At 40.6% G+C, this 12,350-nt stretch overlaps 2 protein-coding genes across 4 annotated transcripts in view; one reads left to right on the top strand and one right to left on the bottom strand.

Moving 5' to 3' along the window:
- snphb (syntaphilin b) overlaps positions 1-219 on the bottom strand; it is a 31,337-nt gene extending 31,118 nt beyond the window's left edge. For 2 of the 3 annotated variants that reach the window (XM_074681375.1, XM_074681376.1), the window contains exon 1: positions 13-218. The gene's annotated coding sequence lies outside the window, so the exon portion shown is untranslated. Of the gene's footprint in view, positions 1-12 lie in introns of all 3 variants that reach the window. The other variant, XM_074681374.1, reaches the window with a different exon arrangement.
- Positions 220-5,753: 5,534 nt separating this feature from the next.
- lamb2l (laminin, beta 2-like) overlaps positions 5,754-12,350 on the top strand; it is a 51,727-nt gene continuing 45,130 nt past the window's right edge. The window contains exon 1 of the mRNA XM_074681225.1: positions 5,754-5,975. The gene's annotated coding sequence lies outside the window, so the exon portion shown is untranslated. The remainder of the gene's footprint in view (positions 5,976-12,350) is intronic.

Here is a 12,350-nt window from a genome sequence, read left to right as displayed (position 1 = left end):
GGCCTCGCTTACCTGAGCCCCCTTCCCCGCGGCGCGTTAGTCCTTTAGTGGATCCATCGCCTCAATTTGTTCTCGTTTCCCTGCGTTTCCTTCGCCCAGAGCTCCGGTGGATGGAGCGGGGATCGTGGCTCACACACCCGGGAAAGAGGGGAGGAGAGGAGAGGAGAGAAGGGGGCTGGGCCAGGGGGAGGCAGGAGGTGCGCTGGATGGCTGCATCGTGAGGACAGGCACGAGGGTATAAGGATGGGAGCATCTGCGTCACGTTACGACGTATTTAAAGGGCAACGCCGCTTAAACAGTTGAAAACAGCACCTTTGGTTACTACACTCTCTCCTTAATGTTTTTTACGTAGAAAAACTGAGAGACGGAAGTGGATGCTGTCCTTTGTAAGGATGTCACCAACAGATCATGAACGTGTCTATAGGGCAAACAGAGCTAAACAAATTAGAGATGGCCATGCTTAATGACACTTGAACTGGGGGTCAGTAATGACAGAGGTGATCCCTTAACAGGGTTGGTCCTCTGTGAAGAAGTGGCATCTTTCATACAGCCAAAAGGAGATGTCTCCTCTTTTCCAAACTAAGCCTTGAATGTTAAAGCTTTGCTCAGAGATGGATGACATAGATTTCATTAGATCTACTAAGCCAGTAACTGTTAAGGAGCTGATCTACTCTCATTACGGATGGAAAGAATGTAGTGTCATTTGGGAAGACATTAATGCTGCTTGACTGCAGCCACACTGAGGGAGGGCTTTGTGACCTGCATTTAATCAGTCATGACTTTGCAGGGTGTCCCTGACCCCCCATATGGCGTGGTCTCTTTAGCTAACTGACCTTGTTGTATTCCCAGAACTCAGCAGAACTCAGGATGAGGGGCATGGGATCTGAAAGAGGGAACATATGCATAACAATACAGGTCAATAATCTGACAGAAGGAATGTTGTGGCAAAGTGCATTTCAGGGTCCTTGTTCCCTCCTTGTTTTGTATTAGACTTGAACAGCCAGAATGCAAAAGTTATTTTACGTGATTCAAATCTCTGTCTGTGAATTTACACCTTAACAACTGTTTGAAATACCTTTCTGAGAATCTAAAGTGTGTTTGACAGCCATCCACTGCATTCTAAGTTATTGTGCAGTTGATATTTTCTTGAAATCTGGAGCACATGTATAGAAATGTTCCACATTATTATGCAAGTCCTATTTAGCTTTGACAATAGATAAGAAAAGTTACCTGAGCCAAGAGAAAAAGAATCACATTGTCACAACAATGATCTAATTATATAGTGAAGAAACTGCAACATTACCACTAAACCATAAAAGATCTGTACAAAAGAGTCAGTATGGATAAAACACAGAGTAGAAAAAAAAACTTTTCAAATATCGTCAATCCACAAACTGTCAAGAATTAGACAAGAGGTTTCTAAAAGACTCAGCTACAAGTAAAGCCGTACTTGATGCTGTAGAGCTCCATGATGTACCCAGATCCACCAGATGTAGGGCACTAAGAAAAGTAGCAAAGGTCCAAAGGCAAAGGCAAGACCTCTACTGAAAAAAAGGTCAGGAAAAACTATTGGAATGGGCTTCCAAACATGTGAAAGCAGACTTCTCTGAAGCTTAATTCACTAGTGAGTGCTGGGTAACCCTAGATGGATCAGATGGGTGAAAATCTGCTTGGATTTCAAGAGGCCATGCTGTTCCATCTTGACTGCAATGTCCACAAGGCAGTGGTGGTGTTGTGTTAGTTGGTGGTGAACATGTTGGTCCTTTCTGGGTTCAGGGTGGTGTAAAAGATAAGTCCAAGGAGTACTGCACTACTCAAAGACAAGTTTCCTTCTATGGTGAAAAAGAGATAAAGCAAAGAAGATTTTGGTGTTCACACATGACAATGCACCGTCACATGCCTCACGTTATTTCCAGGACAGGATAGAATCTCATGGCTTAAAAGACAATCCCCTCATGAACTGGCTTTTCTGCTCACCCATTATAAACCTGATTGAGAACTTGTGGTCAGTAATGATAGAAAAAGATAATTCACTGTGATGGAAAGCAATACAGCTCAAAAGAACAGCTTTGGAAAGCCATACAAGGTGCAGCAAACAGTGACAGCATAGGAAACATCAGAAACCAAACTAAATCAGCTGACCAGCAACTTCTGAGCCTCAGTAAAGGAAAGAGGGTTAGAGAAACAATTTTGGAGAAGAGAGGTAGCCCTTTGCTCAAAAACATACAAATTTTTAACAAAAGAAAGTGAGGTTATGTATTTTGTTTTATTTGGGCTAATGGCTCAAAATTAAATAAAAAGAAAATGAGAGTTGGCAATGAGGCATGGCCTGGGTCTTTCACATCATGACACATGCAGCGTGCATGCCTGAACCTTACAGGTAGGTACATTGGAATATTGCCAGTGGCCCAGTGCAGCCCTGTATTATTAATATCAACTATCTGTAGAAAAATCTGAGCGAAACCAGGACATTTTAGTTTTATAAAATCCCAAGGACAGATTTTCATGACCAAAAGGAGGACATGAAAAATGGGGAATAGAGGAGGTATAGTCCCCCTACATGCTAGGCAAAAACACACTATGTATCTTTTTTTTTTCATTCTGCCCCCACCCTTCAAAAGTGTGTGCTTACCACTGATTTAGACTTATAGTTAATTTATGAAGATGCCTTTGGACTGCTGGAGGAAGCCAGAGTACTTGAGGTAAACCCCTCTGGCAGGGAAAACATCAGCTTGTGATGTGATGGCATAGTTGTAATTACCTATAAGCTTAGCATTAGAAAACTGATGACTGTAGAGTTACCCTCAATATTTGCAGTAAAAAATACATTGCTGCATTTGCTGCAACAGCTGTTTCATAAGTTTAGAGTTCAGACAAAAACTGAACAAAAATGTTACAGCCTGTCTCTGCAACTTATTGCCTTAACTACTTTAGGCTGTGAGACGAAAGAAATCAAAACTACTAAGCAGCTTTTCAAACAGTGTTGTCTAGTGTACTCAAATGACCAAATCAAAGTTTTACTGATCTCTATATGACTTTGCACACTTTATATTCTCCAAACCTAACTTTGGGAATACAATACTGTGTGGCTAAACAAATAAATATAAACTGTTGGCAACTCAACCACAACGACTTCACTACTGGACTTCACATTTGGTGGGAAATGTATTTCTATTTTAAATGTTTATCACAAAACCTCAGGTGACCTACAGTGAGGAACTTGTGTCAGAGCAATTTCTCAAATGTCCCACTAGAGGGCAGATCTCCATCAAATTCAAAACACATATTTGTGTTCAGGGAAATGAATTTAAAAGGCAGTGTGCTTCATATAAAGGTTCAATGCTTTTTTTTTTTTTTTAATTAAAAGTCTACAAATTTATCCATGTGAAGCTAGAGTTACAAGGTTTAATGAGTTTTTGTTTTATCCTTCTGTGATAATGTATTTCTGGTCGATATGTGTACTACATGAAAACAAAATACCCAATGCAGGGCCATTTTTTATAACCTTTGAGAGGATTTACATTTGTCTCTCGTTGCTATTCCCAGTGTTTACTGTATGCAGATAAAAAAAGATAATATGAGTATTTCTGTGTTGGCAATATTGATGTGTAAACATCAGGTGACGCTACAGCCAGCTGGAAGCCAGTCCAATATAAGTGAGAGGAAGCAACTGTAGCCACTTAAAAACCACAAAAAAATTTGGCATGGCAAAAAGTTTTAGACTGGTGCATCTTTCTTCTAAATCTTGAGTAATTTGTTGAAAGAGTTTATGAAACTGAATGGACCTTTAAAGAAGAATACATGCGTACACACACACACACAGTACAAATTATGCCAAGCTACGTGCAGAATGAAAAGAAGAGGGCATCTGTGGTTTCAACTGTTCATTTTCGCTTTCTGACTGTGTGTAGCAATCAGGTTAAACACCACCTTCTCCAGGTGTTTTCCCCACCAAAGAGTAAAGCTCTAAAAAAATTACAGCTTCCACTGCCAGCTTGCTTTCTTACTTCACTTCTCTACTTTTGGTTGTCAGAGTTTAATTTCTTTGATTCTATCTATCCAGGTTGATTTAAAGTTACCGTCACTGTCTATATCATTATTTCTTTCCTCTTTACATCTTTTCATCTCACTGATCACTGCTCTTGGTGCATATAGTGTGCTGTATAATAAGCTTACACCCAATTACAACCTGCAGTGTACATGAACATGCTGTTTCTGTGTGTGTTTGTATTACAGGATAATGCTGCCACACATAAGTGTTGATAATTATGGATTCCAGTCATTCCTGGGTTTCACCTTGCACTACCTGAGCTGAATCCTGACATGTGCTTTACACCTACAGTTAGGATGTTTTTCCTTTCCTCACGCTCAACAAGCTTTACTCCAGCAGACAGTGTGTGAACACATCACTATTTTAGGAGCCATTTGTTTTCTAAACGTATTCCATCTCACCAGCTTTACTTGGCTAAAGATCACATCATATCAGACTTAAAAACACACATACATGCATCCACTCTTTTTAGAAAAGCCTGATGTGGGATCAGGCGGCTTCTGGTGCAGGATGTTTGATGTGTATCAGTTGACTCGGCTGGCACCACATAATGAGCTTGTGGATTGAGATTGTCATCATCTCTTGATAAATCCTTGGTACAAATCCTGTCAGTGACAAGCCATCCCTCTATCTTCCTTCCGTGAGGGTGAAATGGTTTTCCCATTCACCTATTTCCACATGGGAACTGAACCAGATAAGGTCAGAAATACAGAAAACTGAAATCACATCATCATTAGCAGCAGCAGCAGCAGCAGCAACAACAACAACAACAACATCAAAACAACAGAAAGGCATTTAAAGACAAATGACAAATGTGCTGTGCTTACTAAGTCAGATCATCCACCATTCTGAAACTGATGTTATGATTTAGTAAATTTTATGTCTTCTTTGTGAATTAAATCTGGATCTAACTTCCCCAGTATCCTGCTGGAAACCTCAAGCAAGTATGTGGACTAAGACAAAAGTGTTCCATACACGTTACAAACTCTATGTGACATTTGGTTTGCAGGATCTGTGAAGTCTCATTTCACATTTGGATGTATTTGCTCAAGAAAAAAAAACATGTATTGAATTTCTCAGGCAAGGCTAAGGGGATATAGTTTAATAACTAAAGTTATTGTGGTAAGCAGTGATGTGCACAGCCTTTCTGAATGGCAGGGTGGAAAAAGGCACATACAGATTTTTTTTGCCAAGAGAGCAGTTTATCTGTTTTTACTAGTCAATGGGTCATTTTGGTGTATTTTGCCAACCACAAGGGCACTTTTGCAACAATTGGGCCACAAGCCTTCAAGTTTTCTTCAAGGTACTCTAACATGTGAAGAAAAGTATTCTTCATATATGACCTCACCAAGGTTCAAGTTTTATCAGATGTAGCTACTGAATCAGTAAAACTTGGTATAACTTAAGACAAGAAACACAAAACCTTGTTGCACACTTGTAGAGTAGATGGTGCTAGTAAGGTGAGTTTGAGAGACAGCACCCATGCCAGTGTCTTAGTCAAAATGATTGTTTCAGTTTCTATACATTGAAGCTTTATAAGCTTGTAACCCTTCAAAAATCAAAACAGTATGTTAGAGTGTTTCTGCATTGTGGATATTCTGTTATCTCTACCTTGCACGGTGGGCTTGGCCTGATAGCACTGGGTGGGGTCCGGCCATGTGGAGGGGAACTACCCCTGTACCTGCCCCTGTTTCCCCGGGAGAGCAGAGTTAGCGGCCGGTGACATCTCTGGCCCCACCTCCTCCTGTCGGACTCCGTGCTGTGTCTACTGTACTGCTGCAGACCGGCGACCGAGCTCATTCAGGCGGTGCGGGGCTGTAGCGGAACGGCGCGTGTGTGGGAGTGTGTGTGAGCGAGAGAAAGTTTGAGTGAGTGTGTGTGAGAGGGAGAGGACAGAGCGGAGTCCCAGGAAACCACCGAGCAGGTGAGTGCTCCATCTTTTCTTCCGTCTTCACTAACATGACCGTCACGCGCACGCCTCAATGAACTCAAATAGCACAAATCACTGCTAGACTAGATTTTAATTACCGTAATATTCCTGAAGGGGCAGCGAGTTTATGTTTCTGACCTACTAAAGCGTCTCATGCCTGCATGGAAAAGCTGTCTTGCTTTCCATGTGATTGGAAAGTTTTACTGAGACTTGATTTTCACAGATATTTTTTTCAATATTCATGTGATTCATCTTTTGGGCTCTTAACTGACCGTTGACACTACAATTTTAAACGTTAGCGAAATGCGCACCGGTTTTCTCCATATGGACTTCTTCTTTAAAGTTGAGAGAGTCATACATTTTAAGTGGTGAGCTTAAATGTTAATAATAGTTAATAACGAAAAAGACTTATCCTCCAATCTGGCAATAGCTGTTGTTTTGAGAGTTCGTTATTTGGTCAACGAGACGACTTCCAGCCTACCACATCTGCCATGACGTATTGTGGCTATTTATTGTGAATCTTAAGCAACAAATACAAGATATTGCATGCACTTTAAGACAGTCTCCTGCTGTGATTTTTTTCTGCTGATTTCTAATCGTGGAAAAAAGTTTCCAGGCACACCTGGAACCACAATTAAGGTGTGTGTTCAGCCGGATTTTGTGATGTCATGTATACAGAGCTTACCAAAGTGCAAATCAAATACACTGGAAGTTAATTATAACCCACTGCATGGGTTAAAAAACATGAGGTAATCTTTTGTGGTTCATGTCAGATTTTAGACCAGAATCAAAGCAAAGAGTTAAAAAGTTGCCTGGATGAGTGAGGAAGAAACTAGAAGCCAGTATCTTGAAGTGTCCAGGCCATTAGTGTGTGTATGGACTTGCACTCTCACTGACTCCAGCAGGCCACTTACGCCTGGGAGCAGAAATCCTGACACTGTAGCACACATTCCTACCAGATTAACCAGCAGCCAGTTAATGGAGTGCACGTCTCAGATTTACAGTTTGAAATTGTGTGAATGAAAGTTTTCCTGAAAATCAAGAAGCAGTGAAACAGGTGTGCCTTTTCTACAACCCATGTTCTTCTAAACTTACACCTGATGTCTACAGGTATCAAACATCAACTCTCCTAAATGATGCTTCTGAGGAGGGTTCTTACAGAAGGACCCACATTGTTTCTTTTTAAACAAAGCCATGTGATTTACAAAAACTAAATCACTGGAAGGAGACTAATTAGCATTTATTTCTTTCACCAGCTTGTCAGGGTATTTAGACGTGTCTGTGTTAGGAGCTATGTGTTCCCATGGACCTTGAAGGCTTAGTCTAACTTTAATCAGCTCAAGAACCTGGCCTCTCGCCCTGCTGTTGAGATCAACTCTAACCTGAAGGGTTAAGAGGATCCACGGGGCACTCAGGCCCCAACTGGCCATGTGGACAGAAAGAGGAACACTATTGTTTCTCAATTTTCAGTCAGTAAAGATTTGTCATTAAATGGGATATGATTACACGGTGTGGATTGTGCACAGAAAATACCTTTTCCGTAAGGACCGTATCCAGGATCTAACTTGTTTCAAGGATGCAGACAGACCGTAAGCCAAGTTTAGAGGCATATTTCACCTTGTGCAGTGGCCTCTGAATTTATTTAAATCATTAAAAGAAAATGCTAAGATGAGAAACCTGCCAAGAAATTAGCGATGTCCTGATCAGATACACTGATTGGTATCTGTGCCCGATGTGGCTATTTTTGGAGGATTGAATAGTATTGAATTTCATTACCTGATTGGGACTGATTCAGTTTTCACCTATTTTCAGCACCGTCACGCTTTACTGCTGCTGCAAATCAAACCACGTTGCAAACGTGTCCGCTGTGTGGGTCTACCTCTCTTTGGAAAGCAGTGATAGTAAAACAGCATCTTGCAACATTTGTAAAGTGAGTGTCCCTCAGGGAGGTATCAACAGGGCTCACTTTAATACAACAAATATGATTTGTCATTTACAATGGATTTAACCAACTGAGTGCAGAATTTATCAGAGAAACGTATCGTATCGTATCGTATCGTATCGTATCGTATCGTATCGTATCGTATCGTATCGTATCGTATCGTATCGTATCGTATCGTATCGTACTGTATCATATTGTATCGTATCATATCATATCGTATCGTGTTGGATCGGATCATCCATCATCTTTGGTAGCTAATATTTTACCTGATTGGTGAAAAAGCAGTGTCTGAAGTAAACTTCTGAATATGTCTTGAATTAGGGGTAATTCTTATATTGGTCCGTATAAAGCTCATTAGAGCTTACGCTCACTGTGGGTGGCATTTTTATGTGCATGCAGCACTAGTTTTCTACTGTAAACAAAATCTGCGCTGTTGTTGTTTATGTATTTCAGCATTCTAAGATAAATGCCCTTTATGTCAACTGTTTTCTATGGCTGTTAGGTTTTAGTTTCGCTGTGTTCACATTGTGCTTGGTAAAAAAATTGCCTCTCTGAAACACTGCTACGCTCATTACTCTTACCACATATTCACTTGCTAATGGAATCAGGCCTCTGGTGTCAACTTCATCAAGGAAGATAGAGGCAGATGAACTAACCCTAATATTAGTTTTCAGCTGAGGAGATGATCTAAATAGAGTTGGTCTACATTAACATGTTGAATGGGCTGACTTCTCCAAAATTATGCTCTTGAGTCCAAATAAGCCTTGAAACGGGCATCGCTCAGACACAACTCTTGTATCAGTTGTTGGTATTCTTTTTTCTTTTCATTCCCTGGTACATCATGTGCACCTAGTTTAATTTTTTCAAGGGTAAAATTTCCAGGTCTTAAGCTGCTGCTTGTACCAGATATGGGACACTGCAGGGCATTTGATTGTTTTCTAGCATGTAGAGCGCCTCTGATAAGAAGAGGAAGTACCATGAGACACTTTTTCTAACCTAGCAGCAGCCAGTGCTGGGAGATGTGTAGGGAAGTGAGGTTTGCTGTCAGGGCAAAAATGCCATTATTGGAGATCTTAAAATTGACCTACCACCGTTAAGCTTATTTAAAGGTTCTCTGAGTTGATTTTAATAGTTACCGTTCAAATGATAATGCTATTCAGGACTGTAAGATGCAAGAGCATTGTTGTTGCAACACAAAACCACTGGTAAACTTCAGGTGTGACTGATAAACTGTTGGCTTTACAGAGGAAATGGTGTTCCCATGGATGCTTTAAATGAGTTTGTTTCAGGTCTGATTTCTCTGTCACCCTGCTGTTGAACTAGGATGAGTAGAGTAGGTTGACAAATGTAGAGGTCAAGAAGAAGTGTGTTTCCTGGAGGGAGGATGTTTCTATCGTGTAGTTGTGGCATGTGTCCTTGTGTAATCTGTAGATCAGGAGGCCTCTCTGGAGACATCTCACTGCTATCAGCCACCTTGTGCCCTATCAGCGTGTCTTTGATATCTGAGCCTCCGTCAGGGCCTCTGCAGGCTCAGACCCATGTTCATGTTCCCTGACGTAAAACAAACCCTTGTTTGCAGCTCGATGACAAGAGAGACTGATTACAGATATTTCAGGTTTTAGTGTCTGCCTCTATTTACTACATTTTTCCTGATTGAAAGTTATTGTTAGTGGGGCAATTTCATTCAACTTGTATGTAGATTATATGATTTTAAGGATGGTTGGAGTTAAAGCAGGTTTTTTTGTGAAGAACAGCTGACCCCAGGAGGTCAGACTGCAGTGGGTGACACGTCAGCGGCCCTCAGCAGCCTGTTTGTGCGATCCTTAATGAAGTCAAAGTGGTGAGTGTGCCACGTTCCCTCTGACAGGAGGTATGTGTCATACAAGATACCATTTAAGTGGTTGTGTGGCACCACTTTTCAGAGCTCCATTCAACCAAATTTCATCCTGACAAACCTTTACAACCCTTAAACTCAGTGCATCTTGGTATGGCCAAACATAAAGATATGGTGATTGAACCGTGTTACGGAGCCTCTCAGGGATCACAGACAAAAGTTGTGAAACATGTTTGTTGAGAAAATACATTAATCTTGTACTTTGTAACTTTTGTTGTAGCTTTGGTGAGCTAATGAGCTAACTACCTTCAGGAATCTCTGCTGTCATAGGAGTGTAGCTTTCCCTGTATTGTCGTCCCATCCGTACACACATGCACTCACACAAGGGGGAATTTTATTCTGGGAACATTACATCACAAAGTGTCTAATCTAGCACAGGAAAGGCAATTTCCTTTTGTGTTACCAAGAGAAATCCCACCTATTTCTTTTATATAAGCAGGAAGTTTCTCCACGCATTGATTGCTCCTCTGCTTTTAAGATCATTTGTTATTTGTGTAATCTAAAGTCATTTTAAATTAAGATTATCCTAAACCAGTGTGCACTCTTTTGGAATCTGATGCAAATTTCAAACCCTTGATTAACAGTTTTTACAAAATTCTCACTGGTTTCAAACAAGTTGTAAAGAACACGCTTATGTAGCTGAATCAATGCATGCTTCCTGTTTGACCTACTAAAACAAAACACAGATCAAAGTGAAAGGAAGTGATGGAAACTACTTAAGAATAGTGCTGCAACCAATTATTATTTTTTATGTCAACTAATCAATTGATTTTTTTTTATGATTAGCTGACTAATCATGATTATTTGGCCATTTTTTTCAGAAGTTCTGCCCATGAAATTTCCCAATATTGCTTGTTCACACATGTCTTCTACAGTGTCATGTTTTCCCTGTTTAACATGAGTGGCGGTAGTAGGGAGGTGCTGGCAGGTCATGACATCAGTTATGTGCTGCAAAAGCCACATAGTAGTGTTAGCAACACAAGGACATATGTAGCGACAGAATCTGATGTTTTGAAAACTTTTGCATTTAGATTTAGATGTGGAAACAGACAGACGCGCAGATATCTTTGCTGTTCATATGGCTTAACCCGGCCTGCATGTTTGCAGTAAATTTATCTGAATATTTTGTCTGCCATTCACAAGCACGTTGATCCCAGCTTGCACAGAAACTTTACCAGGGGGAATGGTTCTAGAAAAAGTTTGTGAGAAAATTCAAGCTGTTTGCGTTCACACATGCAGCCAAACCCCCAACACAATCATTACTTTCTATCTAACCCTTCCATACCACAGTTTTAATTAAATGTCAAAGTTATCGTCACATCTGCTGGCTATAGTGTTATCTTGCTGGTTTGTTAATGTGTTTTTAAACTGCAGCATCTTGATGGTTTTCCTAGAAAAGTTGTGTCTTTGTTTGATGTTATACCAATAGTGATTTGCTGGGCTGTTTCAGTACTATGAGACCAGTCATACACCTTGACTGGCTGAAAGTGTGTATTACTCACTCACACACCTTTTGATCCACGTATATCACCTTTAGCTATTCTGTTTAAACTTTGCACTGCTGTACATGAACTAGAATATTGGTTACACTCACACCTTCAGGGTGCCTCAGGCAGAGACCTACCACAGTTCATTTGTCAGTATGGGGTTTAAAACATGACAAAAATTAATTACCAATGAGGTGCTGTCTGTTTTTAAAGCCTGGAGCCATTTAAGCTGAAGCAGTTAGGTAAGAAGCAGCAAGCATCTAGTGTCTGGTTTGTCTTCATGATAAAAAAAACAGGTGCGTCAACAAAACTTTTATTCACATTTAATTGACTTTTGTGGTGAAAGCATGTCTCAAATGTGGGAATTTATGTCCGTTATTATAGTGCAATAAGAGAAGTAGCACGTTCCTCCATCAGAAAGACTTCATTACTTTCATATTTTCATTGTTTCCATGCCTGAATTGTGGCCTCTTGAGTTCTCTCCTGCCAGGCTCATCAACCACAAACTGAGCCACAAACTCAAAGTTGCAGACTCAAAGCTCATTCTCTCACCTGCCCATTTCCTGTCTTTCTAGTCCAAACATGAGTGTGGGGATTGCATGGCTGGTGTGTGTCTGCATTAAATGTAATCACCACTAAGGCTCTTTGCTGGTGATTGTCTGATCATGCCCTCACGTGAGCTTTATGGAGGTGTCTCAGGTGTGTCTTGAACTTAGTTAAAGATTAATTTCCTCAATGAATCATTTAAAACTTTAAATAGTATCGAGTGTTTCTGGGTAGATCTGATATGAATTGTTAATGCTGGATTAGAGCAGAGTACATCAAAGACAAAAAGTAGTGCATTTGCGAGAAAGGAGCACACAGACTTGTTTTCTTTTGTGTGTGTGTGTTTGTGTTTCTCTGTCTCATAGGTGGATCCTGACCAATGCAGGGTTTTCCAGACTGATAGCTCTGTTGATAGTAGAGCAGGGAATCACAGTCTGATGAGAGCTGGCATGCTGTCACTCCTAAATGCCATCCCATATTACATTTTGTGGGTCTCTGAA

The sequence above is a fragment of the Halichoeres trimaculatus genome, unplaced genomic scaffold, assembly GCF_033239565.1.
Source record: "Halichoeres trimaculatus isolate MK-OKI-2021-1 unplaced genomic scaffold, fHalTri1.1 fHalTri1_scaffold_11, whole genome shotgun sequence".
Lineage (NCBI taxonomy): Eukaryota > Metazoa > Chordata > Actinopteri > Labriformes > Labridae > Halichoeres > Halichoeres trimaculatus.
This window is presented reverse-complemented; position numbering and strand designations above follow the sequence as displayed.